The sequence below is a fragment of the Nothobranchius furzeri genome, chromosome 16, assembly GCF_043380555.1.
Source record: "Nothobranchius furzeri strain GRZ-AD chromosome 16, NfurGRZ-RIMD1, whole genome shotgun sequence".
NCBI classification, from domain to species: domain Eukaryota; kingdom Metazoa; phylum Chordata; class Actinopteri; order Cyprinodontiformes; family Nothobranchiidae; genus Nothobranchius; species Nothobranchius furzeri.
This window is the reverse complement of record NC_091756.1, coordinates 18,930,631-18,956,520: the sequence shown is the minus strand read 5'-3', so window position 1 is coordinate 18,956,520 and position 25,890 is coordinate 18,930,631.

Sequence of the window (25,890 nt, the reverse complement as noted above, 5' to 3'; positions counted from 1 at the left end):
CTGAATGTTTCATGATGATCGCACATTCCTGTAAGGGGTCAAACCATGTCCCAAAGGTCACCGGATCTGGTGTCAATTTAAAGAAGTAGTCCAGTTACACCTTTGTGGGCTTATAACTTGGCTTCTGAATATCCTAGAGAGGTCAGGTTTGTTTTAGAGTACTCCAATTAACAGCCCCCTTTACCACAAAAAGGGAGTCATTAGCACTTATGTTTTTAAATGGCACCCAGAATTATGTCGCACGAAGCACAATTTCACATCATTCTGGGTTCATTTGTGTGAAAACAAGGTCCAATCAGGCTGAAACGTTACAAGAAGGTAGAATCTATTGAGTTGTAAGTGATCTGAATGTTTCTTGATGATCGCACATTCCTATAGGGGGTCAAACCATGTCCCAAAGTTCACCGGGCCTGGTGTCACTTTAAAGAAGTAGTCCAGTTACACCTTTGTGGGCTTATAACTTGGCTTCTGAATGTCCTAGAGTGATCAGGTTTGTTTTAATGTACTCCAATCAACAGCCCCTACAACCACAAAAAGGAATGGAGTCATTAGCACTTATGGTTTGTAAATGGCACCCAGAATTATGTTGCACGAAGCACAATTTCACATCATTCTGGGTCCATTTGTGTGAAAACAAGGTCCAATCAGGCTGAAACGTTACAAGAAGGTAGAATCTATTGAGTTGTAAGTGATCTGAACGTTTCATGATGATCGCACATTCCTATAGTGGGTCAAACCATGTCCCTAAGGTCACCGGGCCTGGTGTCACTTTAAAGAAGTAGTCCAGTTACACATTTGTGGGCTTATAACTTGGCTTCTGAATATCCTAGAGAGGTCAGGTTTGTTTTAGAGTACTCCAAATAAAAGCCCCCATTACCCCAAAAAGGAATGGAGTAATTAGCACTTATGGTTTTTAAATGGCACCCAGAATTATGTTGCACAAAGCACAATTTCACATCATTCTGGGTTCATTTGTGTGAAAACAAGGTCCAATCAGGCAGAAACGTTACAGGAAGGTAGAATCTATTGAGTTGTAAGTTATCTGAATGTTTCATGATGATCGCACATTCCTGTAAGGGGTCAAACCATGTCCCAAAGGTCACCGGATCTGGTGTCAATTTAAAGAAGTAGTCCAGTTACACCTTTGTGGGCTTATAACTTGGCTTCTGAATATCCTAGAGAGGTCAGGTTTGTTTTAGAGTACTCCAATTAACAGCCCCCTTTACCACAAAAAGGGAGTCATTAGCACTTATGTTTTTAAATGGCACCCAGAATTATGTTGCACGAAGCACAATTTCACATCATTCTGGGTTCATTTGTGTGAAAACAAGGTCCAATCAGGCTGAAACGTTACAAGAAGGTAGAATCTATTGAGTTGTAAGTGATCTGAATGTTTCATGATGATCGCACATTCATATAGGGGGTCAAACCATGTCCCAAAGGTCACCGGGCCTGGTGTCACTTTGAAGAAGTAGTCCAGTTACACCTTTGTGGGCTTATAACTTGGCTTCTGAATGTCCTAGAGTGATCAGGTTTGTTTTAATGTACTCCAATCAACAGCCCCTACAACCACAAAAAGGAATGGAGTCATTAGCACTTATGGTTTGTAAATGGCACCTAGAATTATGTTGCACGAAGCACAATTTCACATCATTCTGGGTTCATTTGTGTGAAAACAAGGTCCAATCAGGCAGAAACGTTACAGGAAGGTAGAATCTATTGAGTTGTAAGTGATCTGAATGTTTCATGATGATCGCACATTCCTGTAAGGGGTCAAACCATGTCCCAAAGGTCACCGGATCTGGTGTCAATTTAAAGAAGTAGTCCAGTTACACATTTGTGGGCTTATAACTTGGCTTCTGAATGTCCTAGAGGGATCAGGTTTGTTTTAGTGTAATCCAATCAACAGCCCCTACAACCACAAAAAGGAATGGAGTCATTAGCACTTATGGTTTTTAAATTGCACCCAGAATTATGTTGCACGAAGCACAATTTCACATCATTCTGGGTTCATTTGTGTGAAAACAAGGTCCAATCAGGCTGAAACGTTACAGGAAGGTAGAATCTATTGAGTTGTAAGTGATCTGAACGTTTCATGATGATAGCACTTTCCTAAGGGGGTCAAACCATGTCCCAAAGGTCACCGGATCTGGTGTCAATTTAAAGAAGTAGTCCAGTTACACATTTGTGGGCTTATAACTTGGCTTCTGAATGTCCTAGAGAGATCAAGTTTGTTTTAGTGTACTCCAATTAAGAGCCCCCATTACCACAAAAAGGAATGGAGTCATTAGCACTTATGGTTTTTAAATGGCACCCAGAATTATGTTGCACGAAGCACAATTTCACATCATTCTGGGTTCATTTGTGTGAAAACAAGGTCCAATCAGATTGAAACGTTACAAGAAGGTAGAATCTATTGAGTTGTAAGTGATCTGAACGTTTCATGATGATCGCACATTCCTATAGGGGGTCAAACCATGTCCCAAAGGTCACCGGGCCTGGTGTCACTAAGAAGTAGTCCAGTTACACGTTTGTGGGCTTATAACTTGGCTTCTGAATGTCCTAGAGAGATCAGGTTTGTTTTAATGTACTCCAATCAACAGCCCCTACAACCACAAAAAGGAATGGAGTCATTAGCACTTATGGTTTGTAAATGGCACCCAGAATTATGTTGCACGAAGCACAATTTCACATCATTCTGGGTCCATTTGTGTGAAAACAAGGTCCAATCAGGCTGAAACGTTACAAGAAGGTAGAATCTATTGAGTTGTAAGTGATCCGAACGTTTCATGATGATCGCACATTCCTATAGGGGGTAAAACCATGTCCCAAAGGTCACCAGGCCTGGTGTCACTTTAAATAAGTAGTCCAGTTACACATTTGTGGGCTTATAACTTGGCTTCTGAATGTCCTAGAGAGATCAGGTTTGTTTTAGTGTACTCCAATCAACAGCCCCTACAACCACAAAAAGGAATGGAGTCATTAGCACTTATGGTTTTTAAATGGCACCCAGAATTATGTTGCACAAAGCACAATTTCACATCATTCTGGGTTCATTTGTGTGAAAACAAGGTCCAATCAGGCAGAAACGTTACAGGAAGGTAGAATCTATTGAGTTGTAAGTGATCTTAATGTTTCATGATGATCGCACATTCCTGTAAGGGGTCAAACCATGTCCCAAATGTTACCGGATCTGGTGTAAATTTAAAGAAGAAGTCCAGTTACACATTTGTGGGCTTATAACTTGGCTTCTGAATGTCCTAGAGATGTCAGGTTTATTTTAGTGTACTCCAATCAACAGCCCCTACAACCTCAAAAAGGAATGGAGTCATTAGCACTTATGGTTTTTAAATGGCACCCAGAATTATGTTGCACGAAGCACAATTTCACATCATTCTGGGTTCATTTGTGTGAAAACAAGGTCCAATCAGGCTGAAACGTTACAGGAAGGTAGAATCTATTGAGTTGTAAGTGATCTGAACGTTTCATGATGATAGCACTTTCCTAAGGGGGTCAAACCATGTCCCAAAGGTCACCGGATCTGGTGTCAATTTAAAGAAGTAGTCCAGTTAAACATTTGTGGGCTTATGACTTGGCTTCTGAATGTCCTAGAGAGATCAGGTTTGTTTTAGTGCAGTCCAATTAACAACCCCCTTTACCACAAAAAGGAATGGAGTCATTAGCACTTATGGCTTTTAAATGGCACCCAGAATTATGTTGCACGAAGCACAATTTCACATCATTCTGGGTTCATTTGTATGAAAACAAGGTCCAATCAGGCTGAAACGTTACAAGAAGGTAGAATCTATTGAGTTGTAAGTGATCTGAACGTTTCATGATGATCGCACATTCCTATAGGGGGTCAAACCATGTCCCAAAGGTCACCGGGCCTGGTGTCACTTTAAAGAAGTAGTCCAGTTACACCTTTGGGGGCTTATAACTTGGCTTCTGAATGTCCTAGAGGGATCAGGTTTGTTTTAATGTACTCCAATCAACAGCCCCTACAACCACAAAAAGGAATGGAGTCATTAGCACTTATGGTTTTTAAATGGCACCCAGACTTATGTTGCACAAAGCACAATTTCACATCATTCTGGGTTCATTTGTGTGAAAACAAGGTCCAATCAGGCTGAAACGTTACAGGAAGGTAGAATCTATAGAGTTGTAAGTGATCTGAACGTTTCATGATGATAGCACTTTCCTAAGGGGGTCAAACCATGTCCCAAAGGTCACCGAATCTGGTGTCAATTTAAAGAAGTAGTCCAGTTACACCTTTGTGGGCTTATAACTTGGCTTCTGAATGTCCTAGAGGGATCAGGTTTGTTTTAGTGTACTCCAATCAACAGCCCCTACAACCACAAAAAGGAATGGAGTCATTAGCACTTATGGTTTTTAAATGGCACCCAGAATTATGTTGCACGAAGCACAATTTCACATCATTCTTGGTTCATTTGTGTGAAAACAAGGTCCAATCAGGCTGAAACGTTACAGGAAGGTAGAATCTATTGAGTTGTAAGTGATCTGAACGTTTCATGATGATAGCACTTTCCTAAGGGGGTCAAACCATGTCCCAAAGGTCACCGGATCTGGTGTCAATTTAAAGAAGTAGTCCAGTTACACATTTGTGGGCTTATAACTTGGCTTCTGAATGTCCTAGAGAGATCAGGTTTGTTTTAGTGTACTCCAATTAAGAGCCCCCATTACCACAAAAAGGAATGGAGTCATTAGCACTTATGGTTTTTAAATGGCACCCAGAATTATGTTGCACGAAGCACAATTTCACATCATTCTGGGTTCATTTGTGTGAAAACAAGGTCCAATCAGGCTGAAACTTTACAAGAAGGTAGAATCTATTGAGTTGTAAGTGATCTGAACGTTTCATGATGATCGCACATTCCTATAGGGGGTCAAACCATGTCCCAAAGGTCACCGGGCCTGGTGTCACTAAGAAGTAGTCCAGTTACACGTTTGTGGGCTTATAACTTGGCTTCTGAATGTCCTAGAGAGATCAGGTTTGTTTTAATGTACTCCAATCAACAGCCCCTACAACCACAAAAAGGAATGGAGTCATTAGCACTTATGGTTTGTAAATGGCACCCAGAATTATGTTGCACGAAGCACAATTTCACATCATTCTGGGTCCATTTGTGTGAAAACAAGGTCCAATCAGGCTGAAACGTTACAAGAAGGTAGAATCTATTGAGTTGTAATTGATCCGAACGTTTCATGATGATCACACATTCGTATAGGGGGTAAAACCATGTCCCAAAGGTCACCAGGCCTGGTGTCACTTTAAAGAAGTAGTCCAGTTACACATTTGTGGGCTTATAACTTGGCTTCTGAATGTCCTAGAGAGATCAGGTTTGTTTTAGTGTACTCCAATCAACAGCCCCTACAACACAAAAAGGAATGGAGTCATTAGCACTTATGGTTTTTAAATGGCACCCAGAATTATGTTGCACAAAGCACAATTTCACATCAGTCTGGGTTCATTTGTGTGAAAACAAGGTCCAATCAGGCAGAAACGTTACAGGAAGGTAGAATCTATTGAGTTGTAAGTGATCTGAATGTTTCATGATGATCGCACATTCCTGTAAGGGGTCAAACCATGTCCCAAAGGTTACCGGATCTGGTGTCAATTTAAAGAAGAAGTCCAGTTACACATTTGTGGGCTTATAACTTGGCTTCTGAATGTCCTAGAGAGGTCAGGTTTATTTTAGTGTACTCCAATCAACAGCCCCTACAACCACAAAAAGGAATGGAGTCATTAACACTTATGGTTTTTAAATGGCACCCAGAATTATGTTAAACGAAGCACAATTTCACATCATTCTGGGTTCATTTGTGTGAAAACAAGGTCCAATCAGGCTGAAACGTTACAGGAAGGTAGAATCTATTGAGTTGTAAGTGATCTGAACGTTTCATGATGATAGCACTTTCCTAAGGGGGTCAAACCATGTCCCAAAGGTCACTGGATCTGGTGTCAATTTAAAGAAGTAGTCCAGTTACACATTTGTGGGCTTATGACTTGGCTTCTGAATGTCCTAGAGAGATCAGGTTTGTTTTAGTGCAGTCCAATTAACAACCCCCTTTACCACAAAAAAGAATGGAGTCATTAGCACTTATGGTTTTTAAATGGCACCCAGAATTATGTTGCACGAAGCACAATTTCACATCATTCTGGGTTCATTTGTATGAAAACAAGGTCCAATCAGGCTGAAACATTACAAGAAGGTAGAATCTATTGAGTTGTAAGTGATCTGAACGTTTCATGATGATCGCACATTCCTATACGGGGTCAAACCATGTCCCAAAGGTCAGCGGGCCTGGTGTCACTTTAAAGAAGTAGTCCAGTTACACCTTTGTGGGCTTATAACTTGGCTTCTGAATGTCCTAGAGAGATCAGGTTTGTTTTAATGTACTCCAATCAACAGCCCCTACAACCACAAAAAGGAATGGAGTCATTAGCACTTATGGTTTTTAAATGGCACCCAGACTTATGTTGCACAAAGCACAATTTCACATCATTCTGGGTTCATTTGTGTGAAAACAAGGTCCAATCGGGCAGAAACGTTACAGGAAGGTAGAATCTATTGAGTTGTAAGTGATATGAATGTTTCATGATGATCGCACATTCCTGTAAGGGGTCAAACCATGTCCCAAAGGTCACCGGATCTGGTGTCAATTTAAAGAAGAAGTCCAGTTACACATTTGTGGGCTTATAACTTGGCTTCTGAATGTCCTAGAGAGATCAGGTTTGTTTTAGTGTACTCCAATCAACAGCCCCTGCAACCACAAAAAGGAATGGAGTCATTAGCACTTATGGTTTTTAAATGGCACCCAGAATTATGTTGCACGAAGCACAATTTCACATCATTCTGGGTTCATTTGTGTGAAAACAAGGTCCAATCAGGCAGAAACGTTACAGGAAGGTAGAATCTATTGAGTTGTAAGTGATCTGAACGTTTCATGATGATAGCCCTTTCCTAAGGGGGGCAAACCATGTCCCAAAGGTCACCGGATCTGGTGTCAATTTAAAGAAGTAGTCCAGTTACACCTTTGTGGGCTTATAACTTGGCTTCTGAATGTCCGAGAGAGATCAGGTTTGTTTTAATGTACTCCAATCAACAGCCCCTACAACCACAAAAAGGAATGGAGTCATTACCACTTATGGTTTTTAAATGGCACCCAGAATTATGTTGCACAAAGCACAATTTCACATCATTCTGGGTTCATTTGTGTGAAAACAAGGTCCAATCAGGCAGAAATGTTACAGGAAGGTAGAATCTATTGAGTTGTAAGTGGTCTGAATGTTTCATGATGATCGCACATTCCTGTAAGGGGTCAAACCATGTCCCAAAGGTCACCGGATCTGGTGTCAATTTAAAGAAGAAGTCCAGTTACACATTTGTGGGCTTATAACTTGGCTTCTGAATGTCCTAGAGAGATCAGGTTTGTTTTAGTGTACTCCAATCAACAGCCCCTACAACCACAAAAAGGAATGGAGTCATTAGCACTTATGGTTTTTAAATGGCACCCAGAATTATGTTGCACGAAGCACAATTTCACATCATTCTGGGTTCATTTGTGTGAAAACAAGGTCCAATCAGGCTGAAACGTTACAGGAAGGTAGAATCTATTGAGTTGTAAGTGATCTGAACATTTCATGATGATAGCACTTTCCTAAGGGGGTAAAACCATGTCCCAAAGGTCACCGGATCTGGTGCCAATTTAAAGAAGTAGTCCAGTTACACCTTTGTGGGCTTATAACTTGGCTTCTGAATGTCCTAGAGGGATCAGGTTTGTTTTAGTGTACTCCAATCAACAGCCCCTACAACCACAAAAAGGAATGGAGTCATTAGCACTTATGGTTTTTAAATGGCACCCAGAATTATGTTGCACGAAGCACAATTTCACATCATTCTTGGTTCATTTGTGTGAAAACAAGGTCCAATCAGGCTGAAACGTTACAGGAAGGTAGAATCTATTGAGTTGTAAGTGATCTGAACGTTTCATGATGATAGCACTTTCCTAAGGGGGTCAAACCATGTCCCAAAGGTCACCGGATCTGGTGTCAATTTAAAGAAGTAGTCCAGTTACACATTTGTGGGCTTATAACTTGGCTTCTGAATGTCCTAGAGAGATCAGGTTTGTTTTAGTGTACTCCAATTAAGAGCCCCCATTACCACAAAAAGGAATGGAGTCATTAGCACTTATGGTTTTTAAATGGCACCCAGAATTATGTTGCACGAAGCACAATTTCACATCATTCTGGGTTCATTTGTGTGAAAACAAGGTCCAATCAGGCTGAAACTTTACAAGAAGGTAGAATCTATTGAGTTGTAAGTGATCTGAACGTTTCATGATGATCGCACATTCCTATAGGGGGTCAAACCATGTCCCAAAGGTCACCGGGCCTGGTGTCACTAAGAAGTAGTCTAGTTACACGTTTGTGGGCTTATAACTTGGCTTCTGAATGTCCTAGAGAGATCAGGTTTGTTTTAATGTACTCCAATCAACAGCCCCTACAACCACAAAAAGGAATGGAGTCATTAGCACTTATGGTTTGTAAATGGCACCCAGAATTATGTTGCACGAAGCACAATTTCACATCATTCTGGGTCCATTTGTGTGAAAACAAGGTCCAATCAGGCTGAAACGTTACAAGAAGGTAGAATCTATTGAGTTGTAAGTGATCCGAACGTTTCATGATGATCGCACATTCGTATAGGGGGTAAAACCATGTCCCAAAGGTCACCAGGCCTGGTGTCACTTTAAAGAAGTAGTCCAGTTACACATTTGTGGGCTTATAACTTGGCTTCTGAATGTCCTAGAGAGATCAGGTTTGTTTTAGTGTACTCCAATCAACAGCCCCTACAACCACAAAAAGGAATGGAGTCATTAGCACTTATGGTTTTTAAATGGCACCCAGAATTATGTTGCACAAAGCACAATTTCACATCATTCTGGGTTCATTTGTGTGAAAACAAGGTCCAATCAGGCAGAAACGTTACAGGAAGGTAGAATCTATTGAGTTGTAAGTGATCTGAATGTTTCATGATGATCGCACATTCCTGTAAGGGGTCAAACCATGTCCCAAAGGTTACCGGATCTGGTGTCAATTTAAAGAAGAAGTCCAGTTACACATTTGTGGGCTTATAACTTGGCTTCTGAATGTCCTAGAGAGGTCAGGTTTATTTTAGTGTACTCCAATCAACAGCCCCTACAACCACAAAAAGGAATGGAGTCATTAACACTTATGGTTTTTAAATGGCACCCAGAATTATGTTGCACGAAGCACAATTTCACATCATTCTGGGTTCATTTGTGTGAAAACAAGGTCCAATGAGGCTGAAACGTTACAGGAAGGTAGAATCTATTGAGTTGTAAGTGATCTGAACGTTTCATGATGATAGCACTTTCCTAAGGGGGTCAAACCATGTCCCAAAGGTCACTGGATCTGGTGTCAATTTAAAGAAGTAGTCCAGTTACACATTTGTGGGCTTATGACTTGGCTTCTGAATGTCCTAGAGAGATCAGGTTTGTTTTAGTGCAGTCCAATTAACAACCCCCTTTACCACAAAAAAGAATGGAGTCATTAGCACTTATGGTTTTTAAATGGCACCCAGAATTATGTTGCACGAAGCACAATTTCACATCATTCTGGGTTCATTTGTATGAAAACAAGGTCCAATCAGGCTGAAACGTTACAAGAAGGTAGAATCTATTGAGTTGTAAGTGATCTGAACGTTTCATGATGATCGCACATTCCTATAGGGGGTCAAACCATGTCCCAAAGGTCACCGGGCCTGGTGTCACTTTAAAGAAGTAGTCCAGTTACACCTTTGTGGGCTTATAACTTGGCTTCTGAATGTCCTAGAGAGATCAGGTTTGTTTTAATGTACTCCAATCAACAGCCCCTACAACCACAAAAAGGGAATGGAGTCATTAGCACTTATGGTTTTTAAATGGCACCCAGACTTATGTTGCACAAAGCACAATTTCACATCATTCTGGGTTCATTTGTGTGAAAACAAGGTCCAATCAGGCAGAAATGTTACAGGAAGGTAGAATCTATTGAGTTGTAAGTGATATGAATGTTTCATGATGATCGCACATTCCTGTAAGGGGTCAAACCATGTCCCAAAGGTCACCGGATCTGGTGTCAATTTAAAGAAGAAGTCCAGTTACACATTTGTGGGCTTATAACTTGGCTTCTGAATGTCCTAGAGAGATCAGGTTTGTTTTAGTGTACTCCAATCAACAGCCCCTGCAACCACAAAAAGGAATGGAGTCATTAGCACTTATGGTTTTTAAATGGCACCCAGAATTATTTTGCACGAAGCACAATTTCACATCATTCTGGGTTCATTTGTGTGAAAACAAGGTCCAATCAGGCAGAAACGTTACAGGAAGGTAGAATCTATTGAGTTGTAAGTGATCTGAACGTTTCATGATGATAGCCCTTTCCTAAGGGGGGCAAACCATGTCCCAAAGGTCACCGAATCTGGTGTCAATTTAAAGAAGTAGTCCAGTTACACCTTTGTGGGCTTATAACTTGGCTTCTGAATGTCCGAGAGAGATCAGGTTTGTTTTAATGTACTCCAATCAACAGCCCCTACAACCACAAAAAGGAATGGAGTCATTACCACTTATGGTTTTTAAATGGCACCCAGAATTATGTTGCACAAAGCACAATTTCACATCATTCTGGGTTCATTTGTGTGAAAACAAGGTCCAATCAGGCAGAAATGTTACAGGAAGGTAGAATCTATTGAGTTGTAAGTGATCTGAATGTTTCATGATGATCGCACATTCCTGTAAGGGGTCAAACCATGTCCCAAAGGTCACCGGATCTGGTGTCAATTTAAAGAAGAAGTCCAGTTACACATTTGTGGGCTTATAACTTGGCTTCTGAATGTCCTAGAGAGATCAGGTTTGTTTTAGTGTACTCCAATCAACAGCCCCTACAACCACAAAAAGGAATGGAGTCATTAGCACTTATGGTTTTTAAATGGCACCCAGAATTATGTTGCACGAAGCACAATTTCACATCATTCTGGGTTCATTTGTGTGAAAACAAGGTCCAATCAGGCTGAAACGTTACAGGAAGGTAGAATCTATTGAGTTGTAAGTGATCTGAACATTTCATGATGATAGCACTTTCCTAAGGGGGTAAAACCATGTCCCAAAGGTCACCGGATCTGGTGTCAATTTAAAGAAGTAGTCCAGTTAAACATTTGTGGGCTTATATCTTGGCTTCTGAATGTCCTAGAGAGATCAGGTTTGTTTTAGTGTACTCCAATCAACAGCCCCTGCAACCACAAAAAGGAATGGAGTCATTAGCACTTATGGTTTTTAAATGGCACCCAGAATTATGTTACACGAAGCACAATTTCACATCATTCTGGGTTCATTTGTGTGAAAACAAGGTCCAATCAGGCAGAAACGTTACAGGAAGGTAGGATCTATTGAGTTGTGAGTGATCTGAACGTTTCATGATGTTAGCACTTTCCTAAGGGGGTCAAACCATGTCCCAAAGGTCACCGGATCTGGTGTCAATTTAAAGAAGTAGTCCAGTTACACCTTTGTGGGCTTATAACTTGGCTTCTGAATATCCTAGAGAGGTCAGGTTTGTTTTAGAGTACTCCAGTTAACAGCCCCCTTTACCACAAAAAGGAATGGGGTCATTAGCACTTATGGTTTGTAAATGGCACCCAGAATTATGTTGCACGAAGCACAATTTCACATCATTCTGGGTCCATTTGTGTGAAAACAAGGTCCAATCAGGCTGAAACGTTACAAGACGGTAGAATCTATTGAGTTGTAAGTGATCTGAACGTTTCATGATGATCGCACATTCCTATAAGGGGTCAAACCATGTCCCAAAGGTCACCGGGCCTGGTGTCACTTTAAAGAAGTAGTCCAGTTACACCTTTGTGGGCTTATAACTTGGCTTCTGAATATCCTAGAGAGGTCAGGTTTGTTTTAGAGTACTCCAATTAACAGCCCCCATTACCCCAAAAAGGAATGGAGTCATTAGCACTTATGGTTTTTAAATGGCACCCAGAATTATGTTGCACGAAGCACAATTTCACATCATTCTGGGTTCATTTGTGTGAAAACAAGGTCCAATCAGGCTGAAACGTTACAGGAAGGTAGAATCTATTGAGTTGTAAGTGATCTGAACGTTTCATGATGGTAGCACTTTCCTAAGGGGGTCAAACCATGTCCCAAAGGTCACCGGATCTGGTGTCAATTTAAAGTAGTAGTCCAGTTACACATTTGTGGGCTTATAACTTGGCTTCTGAATTTCCTAGAGAGATCAGGTTTTTTTTAGTGTACTCCAATCAACAGCCCCTACAACCACAAAAAGGAATGGAGTCATTAGCACTTATGGTTTGTAAATGGCACCCAGAATTATGTTGCACGAAGCACAATTTCACATCATTCTGGGTCCATTTGTGTGAAAACAAGGTCCAATCAGGCTGAAACGTTACAAGAAGGTAGAATCTATTGAGTTGTAAGTGATCTGAACGTTTCATGATGATCGCACATTCCTATAGGGGGTCAAACCATGTCCCAAAGGTCACCGGGCCTGGTGTCACTTTAAAGAAGTAGTCCAGTTACACCTTTGTGGGCTTATAACTTGGCTTCTGAATATCCTAGAGAGGTCAGGTTTGTTTTAGAGTACTCCAATTAACAGCCCCCATTACCACTAAAAGGAATGGAGTCATTAGCACTTATGGTTTTTAAATGGCACCCAGAATTATGTTGCACGAAGCACAATTTCACATCATTCTGGGTTCATTTGTGTGAAAACAAGGTCCAATCAGGCTGAAACGTTACAGGAAGGTAGAATCTATTGAGTTGTAAGTGATCTGAACGTTTCATGATGATAGCACTTTCCTAAGGGGGTCAAACCATGTCCCAAAGGTCACCGGATCTGGTGTCAATTTAAAGAAGTAGTCCAGTTACACATTTGTGTGCTTATAACTTGGCTTCTGAATGTCCTAGAGAGATCAGGTTTGTTTTAGTGTACTCCAATCAACAGCCCCTACAACCTCAAAAAGGAATGGAGTCATTAGCACTTATGGTTTTTAAATGGCACCCAGAATTATGTTGCAGGAAGCACAATTTCACATCATTCTGGGTCCATTTGTGTGAAAACAATGTCCAATCAGGCTGAAACGTTACAAGACGGTAGAATCTATTGAGTTGTAAGTGATCTGAACGTTTCATGATGATCGCACATTCCTATAAGGGGTCAAACCATGTCCCAAAGGTCACCGGGCCTGGTGTCACTTTAAAGAAGTAGTCCAGTTACACCTTTGTGGGCTTATAACTTGGCTTCTGAATATCCTAGAGAGGTCAGGTTTGTTTTAGAGTACTCCAATTAACAGCCCCCATTACCCCAAAAAGGAATGGAGTCATTAGCACTTATGGTTTTTAAATGGCACCCAGAATTATGTTGCACGAAGCACAATTTCACATCATTCTGGGTTCATTTGTGTGAAAACAAGGTCCAATCAGGCTGAAACGTTACAGGAAGGTAGAATCTATTGAGTTGTAAGTGATCTGAACGTTTCATGATGGTAGCACTTTCCTAAGGGGGTCAAACCATGTCCCAAAGGTCACCGGATCTGGTGTCAATTTAAAGTAGTAGTCCAGTTACACATTTGTGGGCTTATAACTTGGCTTCTGAATTTCCTAGAGAGATCAGGTTTGTTTTAGTGTACTCCAATCAACAGCCCCTACAACCACAAAAAGGAATGGAGTCATTAGCACTTATGGTTTGTAAATGGCACCCAGAATTATGTTGCACGAAGCACAATTTCACATCATTCTGGGTCCATTTGTGTGAAAACAAGGTCCAATCAGGCTGAAACGTTACAAGAAGGTAGAATCTGTTGAGTTGTAAGTGATCTGAACGTTTCATGATGATCGCACATTCCTATAGGGGGTCAAACCATGTCCCAAAGGTCACCTGGCCTGGTGTCACTTTAAAGAAGTAGTCCAGTTACACCTTTGTGGGCTTATAACTTGGCTTCTGAATATCCTAGAGAGGTCAGGTTTGTTTTAGAGTACTCCAATTAACAGCCCCCATTACCACTAAAAGGAATGGAGTCATTAGCACTTATGGTTTTTAAATGGCACCCAGAATTACGTTGCACGAAGCACAATTTCACATCATTCTGGGTTCATTTGTGTGAAAACAAGGTCCAATCAAGCTGAAACGTTACAGGAAGGTAGAATCTATTGAGTTGTAAGTGATCTGAACGTTTCATGATGATAGCACTTTCCTAAGGGGGTCAAACCATGTCCCAAAGGTCACCGGATCTGGTGTCAATTTAAAGAAGTAGTCCAGTTACACATTTGTGTGCTTATAACTTGGCTTCTGAATGTCCTAGAGAGATCAGGTTTGTTTTAGTGTACTCCAATCAACAGCCCCTACAACCTCAAAAAGGAATGGAGTCATTAGCACTTATGGTTTGTAAATGGCACCCAGAATTATGTTGCAGGAAGCACAATTTCACATCATTCTGGGTCCATTTGTGTGAAAACAATGTCCAATCAGGCTGAAACGTTACAAGAAGGTAGAATCTATTGAGTTGTAAGTGATCTGAACGTTTCATGATGATCGCACATTCCTATAGGGGGTCAAACCATGTCCCAAAGGGCACCGGGCCTGGTGTCACTTTAAAGAAGTAGTCCAGTTACACCTTTGTGGGCTTATAACTTGGCTTCTGAATATCCTAGAGAGGTCAGGTTTGTTTTAGAGTACTCCAATTAACAGCCCCCATTACCACTAAAAGGAATGGAGTCATTAGCACTTATGGTTTTTAAATGGCACCCAGAATTATGTTGCACGAAGCACAATTTCACATCATTCTGGGTTCATTTGTGTGAAAACAAGGTCCAATCAGGCTGAAACGTTACAGGAAGGTAGAATCTATTGAGTTGTAAGTGATCTGAACGTTTCATGATGATAGCACTTTCCTAAGGGGGTCAAACCATGTCCCAAAGGTCACCGGATCTGGTGTCAATTTAAAGAAGTAGTCCAGTTACACATTTGTGGGCTTATAACTTGGCTTCTGAATGTCCTAGAGAGATCAGGTTTGTTTTAGTATACTCCAATCAACAGCCCCTACAACCACAAAAAGGAATGGAGTCATTAGCACTTATGGTTTGTAAATGGCACCCAGAAATATGTTGCACGAAGCACAATTTCACATCATTCTAGGTCCATTTGTGTGAAAACAAGGTCCAATCAGGCTGAAACGTTACAAGAGGGTAGAATCTATTGAGTTGTAAGTGATTTGAACGTTTCAAGATGATCGCACATTCCTATAGGGGGTAAAACCATGTCCCAAAGGTCACCGGGCCTGGTGTCACTTTAAAGAAGTAGTCCAGTTACACCTTTGTGGGCTTATAACTTGGCTTCTGAATATCCTAGAGAGGTCACGTTTATTTTAGAGTACTCCAATTAACAGCCCCCATTACCACTAAAAGGAATGGAGTCATTAGCACTTTTGGTTTTTAAATGGCACCCAGAATTATGTTGCACGAAGCACAATTTCACATCATTCTGGGTTCATTTGTATGAAAACAAGGTCCAATCAGGCTGAAACTTTACAGGAAGGTAGAATCTATTGATTTGTAAGTGATCTGAACGTGTCATGACGATAGCGCTTTCCTAAGTGGGTCAAACCATGTCCCAAAGGTCACCAGATCTGGTGTCAATTTAAAGAAGTAGTCCAGTTACACATTTGTGGGCTTATAACTTGGCTTCTGAATGTCCTAGAGAGATCAGGTTTGTTTTAATGTACTCCAATCAACAGCCCCTACAACCACAAAAAGGAATGGAGTCATTAGCACTTATGGTTTGTAAATGGCACCCAGAATTATGTTGCACGAAGCACAATTTCACATCATTCTGGGTCCATTTGTGTGAAAACAAGGTCCAATCAGGCTGAAACGTTACAAGAAGGTAGAATCTATTGAGTTGTAAGTGATCTGAACGTTTCATGATGATCGCACATTCCTATAGGGGGTCAAACCATGTCCCAAAGGTCACCGGATCTGGTGTCAATTTAAAGAAGTAGTCCAGTTACACATTTGTGTGCTTATAACTTGGCTTCTGAATGTCCTAGAGAGATCAGGTTTGTTTTAGTGTACTCCAATCAACAGCCCCTACAACCTCAAAAAGGAATGGAGTCATTAGCACTTATGGTTTGTAAATGGCACCCAGAATTATGTTGCAGGAAGCACAATTTCACATCATTCTGGGTCCATTTGTGTGAAAACAATGTCCAATCAGGCTGAAACGTTACAAGAAGGTAGAATCTATTGAGTTGTAAGTGATCTGAACGTTTCATGATGATCGCACATTCCTATAGGGGGTCAAACCATGTCCCAAAGGGCACCGGGCCTGGTGTCACTTTAAAGAAGTAGTCCAGTTACACCTTTGTGGGCTTATAACTTGGCTTCTGAATATCCTAGAGAGGTCAGGTTTGTTTTAGAGTACTCCAATTAACAGCCCCCATTACCACTAAAAGGAATGGAGTCATTAGCACTTATGGTTTTTAAATGGCACCCAGAATTATGTTGCACGAAGCACAATTTCACATCATTCTGGGTTCATTTGTGTGAAAACAAGGTCCAATCAGGCTGAAACGTTACAGAAAGGTAGAATCTATTGAGTTGTAAGTGATCTGAACGTTTCATGATGATAGCACTTTCCTAAGGGGGTCAAACCATGTCCCAAAGGTCACCGGATCTGGTGTCAATTTAAAGAAGTAGTCCAGTTACACATTTGTGGGCTTATAACTTGGCTTCTGAATGTCCTAGAGAGATCAGGTTTGTTTTAGTATACTCCAATCAACAGCCCCTACAACCACAAAAAGGAATGGAGTCATTAGCACTTATGGTTTGTAAATGGCACCCAGAAATATGTTGCACGAAGCACAATTTCACATCATTCTAGGTCCATTTGTGTGAAAACAAGGTCCAATCAGGCTGAAACGTTACAAGAGGGTAGAATCTATTGAGTTGTAAGTGATTTGAACGTTTCAAGATGATCGCACATTCCTATAGGGGGTAAAACCATGTCCCAAAGGTCACCGGGCCTGGTGTCACTTTAAAGAAGTAGTCCAGTTACACCTTTGTGGGCTTATAACTTGGCTTCTGAATATCCTAGAGAGGTCACGTTTATTTTAGAGTACTCCAATTAACAGCCCCCATTACCACTAAAAGGAATGGAGTCATTAGCACTTTTGGTTTTTAAATGGCACCCAGAATTATGTTGCAGGAAGCACAATTTCACATCATTCTGGGTTCATTTGTATGAAAACAAGGTCCAATCAGGCTGAAACTTTACAGGAAGGTAGAATCTATTGATTTGTAAGTGATCTGAACATGTCATGACGATAGCGCTTTCCTAAGTGGGTCAAACCATGTCCCAAAGGTCACCAGATCTGGTGTCAATTTAAAGAAGTAGTCCAGTTACACATTTGTGGGCTTATAACTTGGCTTCTGAATGTCCTAGAGAGATCAGGTTTGTTTTAATGTACTCCAATCAACAGCCCCTACAACCACAAAAAGGAATGGAGTCATTAGCACTTATGGTTTGTAAATGGCACCCAGAATTATGTTGCACGAAGCACAATTTCACATCATTCTGGGTCCATTTGTGTGAAAACAAGGTCCAATCAGGCTGAAACGTTACAAGAAGGTAGAATCTATTGAGTTGTAAGTGATCTGAACGTTTCATGATGATCGCACATTCCTATAGGGGGTCAAACCATGTCCCAAAGGTCACCGGGCCTGGTGTCACTTTAAAGAAGTAGTCCAATTACACCTTTGAGGGCTTATAACTTGGCTTCTGAATATTCTAGAGAGGTCACGTTTATTTTAGAGTACTCCAATTAACAGCCCCCTTTACAACTAAAAGGAATGTAGTCATTAGCACTTATGGTTTTTAAATGGCACCCAGATTTATGTTGCACGAAGCACAATTTCACATCATCCTGGGTTCATTTGTGTGAAAACAAGGTCCAATCAGGCTGAAACGTTACAGGAAGGTAGAATCTATTGAGTTGTAAGTGATCTGAACGTTTCATGATGATAGCACTTTCCTAAGGGGGTCAAACCATGTCCCAAAGTTCACCGGATCTGGTGTCAATTTAAAAAAGTAGTCCAGTTACACATTTGTGGGCTTATAACTTGGCTTCTGAATGTCCTAGAGAGATCAGGTTTGTTTTAGTATACTCCAATCAACAGCCCCTACAACCACAAAAAGGAGTGGAGTCATTAGCACTTATGGTTTATAAATGGCACCCAGAATTATGTTGCACGAAGCACAATTTCACATCATTCTGGGTTCATTTGTGTGAAAACAAGGTCCAATAAGGCTGAAACGTTACAGGAAGGTAGAATCTATTGAGTTGTAAGTGATCTGAACGTTTCATGATGATAGCACTTTCCTTAGGGGGTCAAACCATGTCCCAAAGGTCACCGGATCTGGTGTCAATTTAAAGAAGTAGTCCAGTTACACATTTGTGGACTTATAACTTGGCTTCTGAATGTCCTAGAGAGATCAGGTTTGTTTTAGTATACTCCAATCAACAACCCCTACAACCACAAAAAGGAATGGAGTCATTAGCACTTATGGTTTTTAAATGGCACCCAGAATTATGTTGCACGAAGCACAATTTCAAATCATTCTGGGTTCATTTGTGTGAAAACAAGGTCCAATCAGACTGAAACGTTACAGGAAGGTAGAATCTATTGAGTTGTATGTGATCTGAACGTTTCATGATGATAGCACTTTCCTAAGGGGGTCAAACCATGTCCCAAAGGTCACCGGATCTGGTGTCAATTTAAAGAAGTAGTCCAGTTACACATTTGTGGGCTTGTAACTTGGCTTCTGAATGTCCTAGAGAGATCAGGTTTGTTTTAGTGTACGCCAATCAACAGCCCCTACAACCACAAAAAGGAATGGAGTCATTAGCACTTATGGTTTTAAAATGGCACCCAGAATTATGTTACACGAAGCACAATTTCACATCATTCTGGGTTCATTTGTGTGAAAACAAGGTCAGATCAGGCAGAAACGTTACAGGAAGGTAGAATCTATTGAGTTGTAAGTGATCTGAACGTTTCATGATGATAGCACTTTCCTAAGTGGGTCAAACCATGTCCCAAAGGTCACCAGATCTGGTGTCAATTTAAAGAAGTAGTCCAGTTACACATTTGTGGGCTTATAACTTGGCTTCTGAATGTCCTAGAGAGATCAGGTTTGTTTTAATGTACTCCAATCAACAGCCCCTACAACCACAAAAAGGAATGGAGTCATTAGCACTTATGGTTTGTAAATGGCACCCAGAATTATGTTGCACGAAGCACAATTTCACATCATTCTGGGTCCATTTGTGTGAAAACAAGGTCCAATCAGGCTGAAATGTTACAAGAAGGTAGAATCTATTGAGTTGTAAGTGATCTGAACGTTTCATGATGATCGCACATTCCTATAGGGGGTCAAACCATGTCCCAAAGGTTACCGGATCTGGTGTCAATTTAAAGAAGTAGTCCAGTTACACATTTGTGGGCTTGTAACTTGGCTTCTGAATGTCCTAGAGAGATCAGGTTTGTTTTAGTGTACGCCAATCAACAGCCCCTACAACCACAAAAAGGAATGGAGTCATTAGCACTTATGGTTTTTAAATGGCACCCAGAATTATGTTACACGAAGCACAATTTCACATCATTCTGGGTTCATTTGTGTGAAAACAAGGTCAGATCAGGCAGAAACGTTACAGGAAGGTAGAATCTATTGAGTTGTAAGTGATCTGAACGTTTCATGATGATAGCACTTTCCTAAGGGGGTCAAACCATGTCCCAAAGGTCACCGGATCTGGTGTCAATTTAAAGAAGTAGTCCAGTTACACCTTTGTGGGCTTATAACTTGGCTTCTGAATATCCTAGAGAGGTCAGGTTTGTTTTAGAGTACTCCAGTTAAAAGCCCCCTTTACCACAAAAAGGAATGGAGTCATTAGCACTTATGGTTTGTAAATGGCACCCAGAATTATGTTGCACGAAGCACAATTTCACATCATTCTGGGTCCATTTGTGTGAAAACAAGGTCCAATCAGGCTGAAACGTTACAAGACGGTAGAATCTATTGAGTTGTAAGTGATCTGAACGTTTCATGATGATCGCACATTACTATAAGGGGTCAAACCATGTCCCAAAGGTCACCGGATCTGGTGTCGATTTAAAGTAGTAGTCCAGTTACACATTTGTGGGCTTATAACTTGGCTTCTGAAATTCCTACAGAGATCAGGTTTGTTTTAGTGTACTCCAATCAACAGCCCCTACAACCACAAAAAGGAATGGAGTCATTAGCACTTATGGTTTTTAAATGGCACCCAGAATTATGTTGCACGAAGCACAATTTCACATCATTCTGGGTCCATTTGTGTGAAAACAATGTCCAATCAGGCTGAAACGTTACAAGAAGGTAGAATCTATTGAGTTGTAAGTGATCTGAAAGTTTCATGATGATTGCACATTCCTATAGGGGGTCAAACCATGTCCCAAAGGTCACCGGGCCTGGTGTCACTTTAAAGAAGTAGTCCAGTTACACCTTTGTGGGCTTATAACTTGGCTTCTGAATATCCTAGAGAGGTCAGGTTTGTTTTAGAGTACTCCAGTTAACAGCCCCCATTACCACTAAAAGGAATGGAGTCATTAGCACTTATGGTTTTTAAATGGCACCCAGAATTATGTTGCACGAAGCACAATTTCACATCATTCTGGGTTCATTTGTGTGAAAACAAGGTCCAATCAGGCTGAAACGTTACAGGAAGGTTGAATCTATTGAGTTGTAAGTGATCTAAACGTTTCATGATGATAGCACTTTCCTAAGGGGGTCAAACCATGTCCCAAAGGTCACCAGATCTGGTGTCAATTTAAAGAAGTAGTCCAGTTACACATTTGTGGGCTTATAACTTGGCTTCTGAATGTCCTAGAGAGATCAGGTTTGTTTTAATGTACTCCAATCAAACAGCCCCTACAACCACAAAAAGGAATGGAGTCATTAGCACTTATGGTTTGTAAATGGCACCCAGAATTATGTTGCACGAAGCACAATTTCACATCATTCTGGGTCCATTTGTGTGAAAACAAGGTCCAATCAGGCTGAAACGTTACAAGAAGGTAGAATCTATTGAGTTGTAAGTGATCTGAACGTTTCATGATGATCGCACATTCCTATAGGGGGTCAAACCATGTCCCAAAGGTTACCGGATCTGGTGTCAATTTAAAGAAGTAGTCCAGTTACACATTTGTGGGCTTGTAACTTGGCTTCTGAATGTCCTAGAGAGATCAGGTTTGTTTTAGTGTACGCCAATCAACAGCCCCTACAACCACAAAAAGGAATGGAGTCATTAGCACTTATGGTTTTCAAATGGCACCCAGAATTATGTTACACGAAGCACAATTTCACATCATTCTGGGTTCATTTGTGTGAAAACAAGGTCAGATCAGGCAGAAACGTTACAGGAAGGTAGAATCTATTGAGTTGTAAGTGATCTGAACGTTTCATGATGATAGCACTTTCCTAAGGGGGTCAAACCATGTCCCAAAGGTCACCGGATCTGGTGTCAATTTAAAGAAGTAGTCCAGTTACACCTTTGTGGGCTTATAACTTGGCTTCTGAATATCCTAGAGAGGTCAGGTTTGTTTTAGAGTACTCCAGTTAAAAGCCCCCTTTACCACAAAAAGGAATGGAGTCTTTAGCACTTATGGTTTGTAAATGGCACCCAGAATTATGTTGCACGAAGCACAATTTCACATCATTCTGGGTCCATTTGTGTGAAAACAAGGTCCAATCAGGCTGAAACGTTACAAGACGGTAGAATCTATTGAGTTGTAAGTGATCTGAACGTTTCATGATGATCGCACATTACTATAAGGGGTCAAACCATGTCCCAAAGGTCACCGGGCCTGGTGTCACTTTAAAGAAGTAGTCCAGTTACACCTTTGTGGGCTTATAACTTGGCTTCTGAATATCCTAGAGAGGGCAGGTTTGTTTTAGAGTACTCCAATTAACAGCCCCCATTACCCCAAAAAGGAATGGAGTCATTAGCACTTATGGTTTTTAAATGGCACCCAGAATTATGTTGCACGAAGCACATTTTCACATCATTCTGGGTTCATTTGTGTGAAAACAAGGTCCAATCAGGCTGAAACGTTACAGGAAGGTAGAATCTATTGAGTTGTAAGTGATCTGAACGTTTCATGATGGTAGCACTTTCCTAAGGGGGTCAAACAATGTCCCAAAGGTCACCGGATCTGGTGTCGATTTAAAGTAGTAGTCCAGTTACACATTTGTGGGCTTATAACTTGGCTTCTGAAATTCCTACAGAGATCAGGTTTGTTTTAGTGTACTCCAATCAACAGCCCCTACAACCACAAAAAGGAATGGAGTCATTAGCACTTATGGTTTTTAAATGGCACCCAGAATTATGTTGCACGAAGCACAATTTCACATCATTCTGGGTCCATTTGTGTGAAAACAATGTCCAATCAGGCTGAAACGTTACAAGAAGGTAGAATCTATTGAGTTGTAAGTGATCTGAAAGTTTCATGATGATTGCACATTCCTATAGGGGGTCAAACCATGTCCCAAAGGTCACCGGGCCTGGTGTCACTTTAAAGAAGTAGTCCAGTTACACCTTTGTGGGCTTATAACTTGGCTTCTGAATATCCTAGAGAGGTCAGGTTTGTTTTAGAGTACTCCAGTTAACAGCCCCCATTACCACTAAAAGGAATGGAGTCATTAGCACTTATGGTTTTTAAATGGCACCCAGAATTATGTTGCACGAAGCACAATTTCACATCATTCTGGGTTCATGTGTGTGAAAACAAGGTCCAATCAGGCTGAAACGTTACAGGAAGGTTGAATCTATTGAGTTGTAAGTGATCTAAACGTTTCATGATGATAGCACTTTCCTAAGGGGGTCAAACCATGTCCCAAAGGTCACCGGATCTGGTGTCAATTTAAAGAAGTAGTCCAGTTACACATTTGTGTGCTTATAACTTGGCTTCTGAATGTCCTACAGAGATCAGGTTTGTTTTAGTGTACTCCAATCAACAGCCCCTACAACCTCAAAAAGGAATGGAGTCATTAGCACTTATGGTTTTTAAATGGCACCCAGAATTATGTTGCAGGAAGCACAATTTCAAATCATTCTGGGTCCATTTGTGTGAAAACAATGTCCAATCAGGCTGAAACGTTACAAGAAGGTAGAATCTATTGAGTTGTAAGTGATCTGAACGTTTCATGATGATCGCACATTCCTATATGGGGTCAAACCATGTCCCAAAAGGCACCGGGCCTGGTGTCACTTTAAAGAAGTAGTCCAATTACACCTTTGTGGGCTTATAACTTGGCTTCTGAATATCCTAGAGAGGTCAGGTTTATTTTAGAGTACTCCAATTAACAGCCCCCATTACCACTAAAAGGAATGGAGTCATTAGCACTTATGGTTTTTAAATGGCACCCAGAATTATGTTGCACGAAGCACAATTTCACATCATTCTGGGTTCATTTGTGTGAAAACAAGGTCTAATCAGGCTGAAACGTTACAGGAAGGTAGAATCTATTGAGTTGTAAGTGATCTGAACGTTTCATGATGATAGCACTTTCCTAAGGGGGTAAAACCATGTCCCAAAGGTCACCGGATCTGGTGTCAATTTAAAGAAGAAGTCCAGTTACACATTTGTGGGCTTATAACTTGGCTTCTGAATGTCCTAGAGAGATCAGGTTTGTTTTATTATACTCCAATCAACAGCCCCTACAACCACAAAAAGGAATGGAGTCATTAGCACTTATGGTTTTTAAATGGCACCCAGAATTATGTTGCACGAAGCACAATTTCACATCATTCTAGGTCCATTTGTGTGAAAACAATGTCCAATCAGGCTGAAACGTTACAAGAAGGTAGAATCTATTGAGTTGTAAGTGATCTGAAAGTTTCATGATGATTGCACATTCCTATAGGGGGTCAAACCATGTCCCAAAGGGCACCGGGCCAGGTGTCACTTTAAAGAAGTAGTCCAGTTACACCTTTGTGGGCTTATAACTTGGCTTCTGAATATCCTAGAGAGGTCAGGTTTATTTTAGAGTACTCCAATTAACAGCCCCCATTACCACTAAAAGGAATGGAGTCATTAGCACTTATGGTTTTTAAATGGCACCCAGAATTATGTTGCACGAAGCACAATTTCACATCATTCTGGGTTCATTTGTGTGAAAACAAGGTCCAATCAGGCTGAAACGTTACAGGAAGGTAGAATCTATTGAGTTGTAAGTGATCTGAACGTTTCATGATGATAGCACTTTCCTAAGGGGGTAAAACCATGTCCCAAAGGTCACCGGATCTGGTGTCAATTTAAAGAAGAAGTCCAGTTACACATTTGTGGGCTTATAACTTGGCTTCTGAATGTCCTAGAGAGATCAGGTTTGTTTTATTATACTCCAATCAACAGCCCCTACAACCACAAAAAGGAATGGAGTCATTAGCACTTATGGTTTTTAAATGGCACCCAGATTTATGTTGCACGAAGCACAATTTCACATCATTCTAGGTCCATTTGTGTGAAAACAAGGTCCAATCAGGCTGAAACGTTACAAGAGGGTAGAATCTATTGAGTTGTAAGTGATTTGAACGTTTCAAGATGATCGAACATTCCTATAGGGGGTAAAACCATGTCCCAAAGGTCACCGGGCCTGGTGTCACTTTAAAGAAGTAGTCCAGTTACACCTTTGTGGGCTTATAACTTGGCTTCTGAATATCCTAGAGAGGTCACGTTTATTTTAGAGTACGCCAATTAACAGCCCCCATTACCACTAAAAGGAATGGAGTCATTAGCACTTATGGTTTTTAAATGGCACCCAGAATTATGTTGCACGAAGCACAATTTCACATCATTCTGGGTTCATTTGTATGAAAACAAGGTCCAATCAGGCTGAAACTTTACAGGAAGGTAGAATCTATTGAGTTGTAAGTGATCTGAACGTTTCATGATGATAGCGCTTTACTGAGGGGGTCAAACCATGTCCCAAAGGTCACCAGATCTGGTGTCAATTTAAAGAAGTAGTCCAGTTACACATTTGTGGGCCTATAACTTGGCTTCTGAATGTCCTAGAGAGATCAGGTTTGTTTTAATGTACTCCATTTAACATCCCCTACAACCACAAAAAGGAATGGAGTCATTAGCACTTATGGTTTTTAAATGGCACCCAGAATTATGTTGCACGAAGCACAATTTCAAATCATTCTGGGTTCATTTGTGTGAAAACAAGGTCCAATCAGGCTGAAACGTTACAGGAAGGTAGAATCTATTGAGTTGTATGTGATCTGAACGTTTCATGATGATAGCACTTTCCTAAGGGGGTCAAACCATGTCCCAAAGGTCACCGGATCTGGTGTCAATTTAAAGAAGTAGTCCAGTTACACATTTGTGGGCTTGTAACTTGGCTTCTGAATGTCCTAGAGAGATCAGGTTTGTTTTAGTGTACGCCAATCAACAGCCCCTACAACCACAAAAAGGAATGGAGTCATTAGCACTTAGGGTTTTTAAATGGCACCCAGAATTATGTTGCACGAAGCACAATTTCACATCATTCTGGGTTCATTTGTGTGAAAACAAGGTCCAATCAGGCTGAAACGTTACAGGAAGGTAGAATCTATTGAGTTGTAAGTTTTCTGAACGTTTCATGATGATGGCACTTTCCTAAGGGGGTCAAACCATGTACCAAAGGTCACCGGATCTAGTGTCACTTTAAAGAAGTGGTCCAGTTACACATTTGTGGGCTTACAA